This window comes from Cynocephalus volans, chromosome 6, assembly GCF_027409185.1.
Source record: "Cynocephalus volans isolate mCynVol1 chromosome 6, mCynVol1.pri, whole genome shotgun sequence".
NCBI classification, from domain to species: domain Eukaryota; kingdom Metazoa; phylum Chordata; class Mammalia; order Dermoptera; family Cynocephalidae; genus Cynocephalus; species Cynocephalus volans.
In genome coordinates, this window is record NC_084465.1 from 165,703,306 (window position 1) to 165,709,305 (window position 6,000).

The window sequence follows — 6,000 nt, forward strand, 5'->3', positions numbered from 1 at the left end:
GTTCTATCCGGTTGAAACCAGTTTAAACCGGTTCAATCCGTATTTATCCGGTGTAAACCGGTTCAATCCGGGTTTATCTGGTTTAAACCGGTTCATTCCGGTTTTATCCGGTTTAAACCGGTTTGAACCGGTTCAATCCGGTTTTATCCGGTTTAAACCGGTTCAATCCGTTTTTATCCGGTTTAAACCAGTTCATTCCGGTTTTATATGGTTTAAGCCAGTTTGAACCAGTTCAATCCGGTTCAATCCGGTTTTATCCAGTTTAAACCGGTTTAAGCCGGTTCAATCCGGTTTTATCAGTTTTAAACCGGTTTAAACCCCTTCAATCTGTTTTTATCAAGTTTAAACCGGTTTAAACTGGTTCAATCCGGTTTTATACGGTTTAATCCGGTTCTATCCGGTTCTATCCTGTTCAAACCGGTTTAAACCAGTTCATTCCGGATTTATCCGATTTAAACTGGTTTAATCCGGTTCTATCCAGTTTTATCCGGTTTAAACCAGTTTAAGGCTGTTCAATCCGGTTTTATCCGTTTTAAACCGGTTCAATCTGATTTTATCCGGTTTAAACCGGTTTAATCCGGTTCAATCCGGTTTTATCTGGTTTAAAGCGGTTTAAACCGGTTCAATCCGGTTTTGTCCAGTTTAAGACGTTTCTATCTGCTTCTATCCGGTTGAAAAAGTTTTAAACCGGTTCAATCAGGTTATATCCGGTTTAAACCGGTTCAATCCGGTTTTATCCGGTTTGAACCGGTTTAAACCGGTTTAAACCGGTTCAATCCGGTTTTCTCCGGTTTAAACCGGTTCAAACCGGTTCAATCAGGTTTTATCCGGTTTAAAACGGTTCTATCCGGTTCTATCTGGTTTAAACCTGTTTAAACTGGTACAATCCGGTTTATCCAGTTTAAACCGGTTTAAACCGGTTCATTCAGGTTTTGTCCAGTTTAAACCGGTTCTGTCTGTTTCTATCCGGTTTAAACCGGTTTAAACAGGTTCCATCCGGTTTAAACCGGTTCTATCCGGTTTAAACCGTTTTAAACCGCTTCAATCCGGTTTTATCCGGTTTAAACCGGTTTAAACTGGTTCAGTCCGGTTAAACCGGTTTAAACCGCTTCAGTCTGGTTTTACCCGGTTTAAACCGGTTTAAACCAGTTCAATCCGCTTTTATCCGTTATCCGGTTTAAACGGGTTTAAACCGGTTCTATCCGGTTTAAACCGGTTTGAGCCGGTTCAGTCCGTTTTTATCCGGTTTGAACCTGTTCAAACCGGTTCAATACGGTTTTATGCAGTTTAAACCGGTTCTATCCGGTTCTATCCGGTCGAAACCAGTTTAAACTGGTTCAATCCGTTTTTGTCCGGTTTAAACTGGTTCAATCCGGTTTTATCCGGTTTAAAGCGGTTCATTCCGGTTTTATCCGGTTTAAACCGGTGTGAACCGGTTCAATCCGGTTTTATCCAGTTTAAACTGGTTCAATACGGTTTGAGCCGGTTTATACCAGTTCATTCCGGTTTTATCCGGTTTAAACGGGTTTGAAGCTGTTCAATCCGGTTTTATCTGGTTTAAACCGGTTTAAGCCGGTTCAATCCGGGTTTATCCGGTTTAAACCGGTTGAAACCAGTTCAATCCAGTTTTATCCGGTTTAGACCGGTTCAATCCTCTTTTATCCGGTTTAAACCGGTTCTATCCGTTTCTATCTGTTTTAAACCGGTTTAAACTGGTTCAATGCGGTTTTATCCGTTTTAAACCGGTTCATTCTGGTTTTATCCAGTTTAAACCGGTTTAAACCGGTTCAATCCGTTTTTATCCTGTTTAAACCGGTTTTAAACAGTTCAATCCGGTTTTATCCAGTTTACACCGGTTCTATCTGGTTCTACCGGTTTAAACCAGTTCATTCCGGATTTATCCGGTTTAAACCGGTTCAATACGGTGTTATCCGGTTTAAACCGGTTTAAACCGGTTCAATCCGGTTTTTGTCCGGTTTAAACCGGTTCTATATGGTTTAAACCAGTTTAAGCCGATTCATTCCGGTTTTAACAGGTTTAAACCGGATTAAACCGGTTCAATCCGTTTTTATCCTGTTTAAACCGGTTTAAACCGGTTCAATCCGGTTTTATGCGGTTTACACCGGTTCTATCTGGTTCTACCGGTTTAAACCGGTTCATTCCGGATTTATCCGGTTTAAACCGGTTCTATGCTGTTTATACCAGTTTAAGCTGGTTCAATCCGGTTTTATCCGGTTTAAACCGGTTTAAGCCGATTCAATCCGGTTTTCTCCAGTTTTAACCGGCTTAAACCGGTTCAATCCGCTTTTATCCAGTTTAAACCGGTTCTATCTGGTTCTATCCGGTTGAAACCCGTTTAAACCCGTTCAATCTGGTTTTATCCGGTTTAAACCGGTTCATTCCAATTTCATCCGGTTTGAACCGGTTTAAACCAGTTTAAACCGGTTCAATCCGGTTTTATCCAGTTTAAACCGGTTCTATCCGGTTCAATCCGGTTTAAACTGGTTTAAACCGGTTCTATCCGGTTTTATCCGGTTTAAACCGGTTCAATCCGGTTTTATCCGGTTTAAACCGGTTTAAACCGGTTCAATCGGTTTTATCCAGTTTAAACCGGTTCTATCCGGTTTAAACCAGTTTAAGCCGGATCAATCCGGCTTTATCAGTTTTAAACCGGTTTAAACCGCTTCAATCCGTTTTTATCCAGTTTAAACCGGTTTAAGCCGGTTCAATCCGGTTTTATCCAGTTTAAACCGGGTCTATCCGGTTCTATCCGGTTTTATCCGGTTTAAACTGGTTCAATCTGGTTTTATCCGGTTTAAACCGGTTTAAGCCGGTTCAATCTGGTTTTATCCAGTTTAAACCGGTTCTATCCGGTTCTATCCGGTTTTATCCGGTTTAAACCGGTTCAATTCGGTTTTATCCGATTTAAACCGGTTCATTCCGGTTTTATCCGGTTTAAACCGGTTTGAACCGGTTCAATCCTGTTTTATCCGGTTTAAACCGGTTCAATCCAGTTTTATCTAGTTTAAACCACTTCAATCCGGTTTTATCTGGTTTAAACCGGTTTAAACCGGTTCAATCCGGTTTTATCCAGTTTAAAACGTTTCTATCTGGTTCTATCTGGTTGAAACCGTTTTAAACCTGTTCAATCAGGTTTTATCCGGTTTAAACCGGTTCAATCCGGTTTTATCCGGTTTGAACCGGTTTAAACCGGTTTAAACCAGTTCAATCCGGTTTTCTCCGGTTTAAACCGGTTCAAACCGGTTCAATCCGGTTTTATCCGGTTTAAACCGGTTGTATCCGGTTCTATCTGGTTTAAACTGGTTTAAACTGGTTCAATCCAGTTTTATCCTGTTTAAACCGGTTCAACCCGTTTTTTCCTGTTTAAACCGGTTTAAACCAGTTCATTCCGGTTTTATCCGGTTTAAACCGGTTTAAGCCGGTTCAATCCGGTTTTATCCAGTTTAAACCGGTTCTATCCGGTTTAAACCGGTTTACGCCGGTTCATTCCGGTTTTATCCAGTTTAAACCGGTTTAAACCGGTTCAATCGGTTTTTATCTGGTTTAAACCGGTTTAAAACATTTCAATCCGGTTTTATCCGGTTTAAACCGGTTTAAGCCGGTTCAGTCCGGTTTTATCCGGTTTAAACCGGTTTAAGCCGGTTTTATCCGGTTTAACCGGTTCAATCCGTTTTTTTCTGGTTTAAACCAGTTCAAACCGGTTCAATCAGATCTTATCCGGTTTAAACAGGTTCTGTTCGGTTTTGTCCGGTTTTAAACGGTTTATACCAGTTCAATCCGGTTTTATCCGGTTTAAACCAGTTCATTCCGGTTTTATCCAGTTTAAACTAGTTTGAACCGGTTCAATCCGGTTTTATCCGGTTTAATCCGGTTCAATCGGGTTTTATCCGGTTCAAACCGGTTTAAACCATTCAAACGGTTTTATCAGGTTTAAACCGGTTCTATCCGGTTTAAACCAGTTTTAGCCGGATCAATCCGGTTTTATCAGTTTTAAACCGGTTTAAACCACTTCAATCCGTTTTTATCCGGTTTAAACCGGTTATATCCGGTTCTATCCGGTTTAAACCGGTTTAAACCAGTTTATTCCGGATTTGATCAATCCAGTTTTATCCAGTTTAAACCAGTTTAAGCCGGTTCAATCCGGTTTTATCCGGTTTAAAACAGTTTAAGCCGGTTCAATCCGGTTTTATCCTGTTTAAACCGGTTCAATCCGGTTTCATCCGTTTCAAACTGCTTCAATCTGGTTTTATCCGATTTAAACCGGTTTGAACTGGTCCAAACCGGTTTTATCCGGTTTAAACCGGTTTAAGCCTGTTCAATACGGTTTTATCCAGTTTAAACCGGTTCTATCCGGTTCTATCCGGTTGAAACCAGTTCAAAACGGTTCAATCCGGTTTTATCCGGTTTAAACCGGTTCATTCCGGTTTTATCCGGTTTAAACCGGTTTGAACCAGTTCAATCCGGTTTTATCCGGTTTAAACCGGTTCAATCCGGTTTTATCCGGTTTAAACCGGCTCAATCCGGTTTTATCCGGTTTAAACCAGTTTATTCCGGTTTTATCCGCTTTTAACCAGTTTGAAAAGTTTCAATCCGTTTTTATCCGGTTTAAACCGGTTCAATCCGGTTTTATCCGATTTAAACCAGTTCATTCCGGTTTTATCCGGTTTAAACAAGTTTGAAACGGTTCAATCCGGGTTTATCCGCTTTAAACCGGTTCAATCCAGTTTTAGCCGGTTTATACCAGTTCATTCCGGTTTTATCCGATTTAAACCGGTTTGAACCTGTTCAATCCGGTTTTATCCGGTTTAAACCAGTTTAAGCCGGTTCAATCCGGTTTTATCCAGTTTAAACCGGTTCTATCCGTTTTAAACCAGTTTAAGCTGGATCAATCCGGTTTTATCAGTTTTAAACCGGTTTAAACCCCTTCAATCCGTTTTTATCCTGTTTAAACCGGTTTAAACCGGTTCAATCTGGTTTTATCCGGTTTAAACCGGTTTAAGCCGGTTCAATCAGGTTTTATCCAGTTTAAACCGGTTCAGTCCAGTTATATCTGGTTTAAACCGGTTCAATCCGGTTTTATCCAGTTTAAAACGTTTCTATGTGGTTCCATCCGGTTGAAACCGTTTTAAACCGGTTCAATCAGGTTTTATCCGGTTTAAACCGGTTCAATCCGGTTTTGTCTGGTTTAAACCAGTCCAATCTGGTTTTATCCGGTTTAAACCGGTTTGAACTGATCCAATCCGGTTTTATCTGGTTGAAACCGGTTTAAACCGGTTCAATACGGTTTTATCCAGTTTAAACCGGTTCTATCCGGTTCTATCCGGTTGAAACCAGTTTAAACTGGTTCAATCCGTTTTTATCCGGTTTAAACCGGTTCTATTCGTTTCTATCTGGTTTAAACCAGTTTAAACTGGTTCAATGCGGTTTTATCCGTTTTAAACCGGTTCAATCTGGTTTTATCCGGTTTAAACTGGTTCAATTTGGTTTTATCCGGTTTAAACCGTTTCAATCTGGTTTTATCCGGTTTAAACCGGTTTAAAACTTTCAATCGGTTTTATCTAGTTTAAACAGGTTCTATCCGGTTTAAACCAGTTTAAGCCGGATCAATCCTGTTTTATCAGTTTTAAACCGGCTTAAACCCCTTCAATCCGTTTTTATCCGGTTTAAACCGGTTCTATCCGGTTCTATCCGGTTTAAACCGGTTTAAACCAGTTCATTCCGGATTTGTTCAATCCGGTTTTATCCGGTTTAAACCAGTTTAAGCTGGTTCAATCCATTTTTATCCGGTTTAAACCGTTTCAATCCGGTTTTATCCGGTTTAAACCGGTTCAATCTGGTTTTATCCGGTTTAAACCAGTTTGAACTGATCCAATCCGGTTTTATCTGGTTTAAACCGGTTTAAACCGGTTCAATATGGTTTTATCCAGTTTAAACCGGTTCTATCCGGTTCTATCCGGTTGAAACCAGTTTAAACCGGTT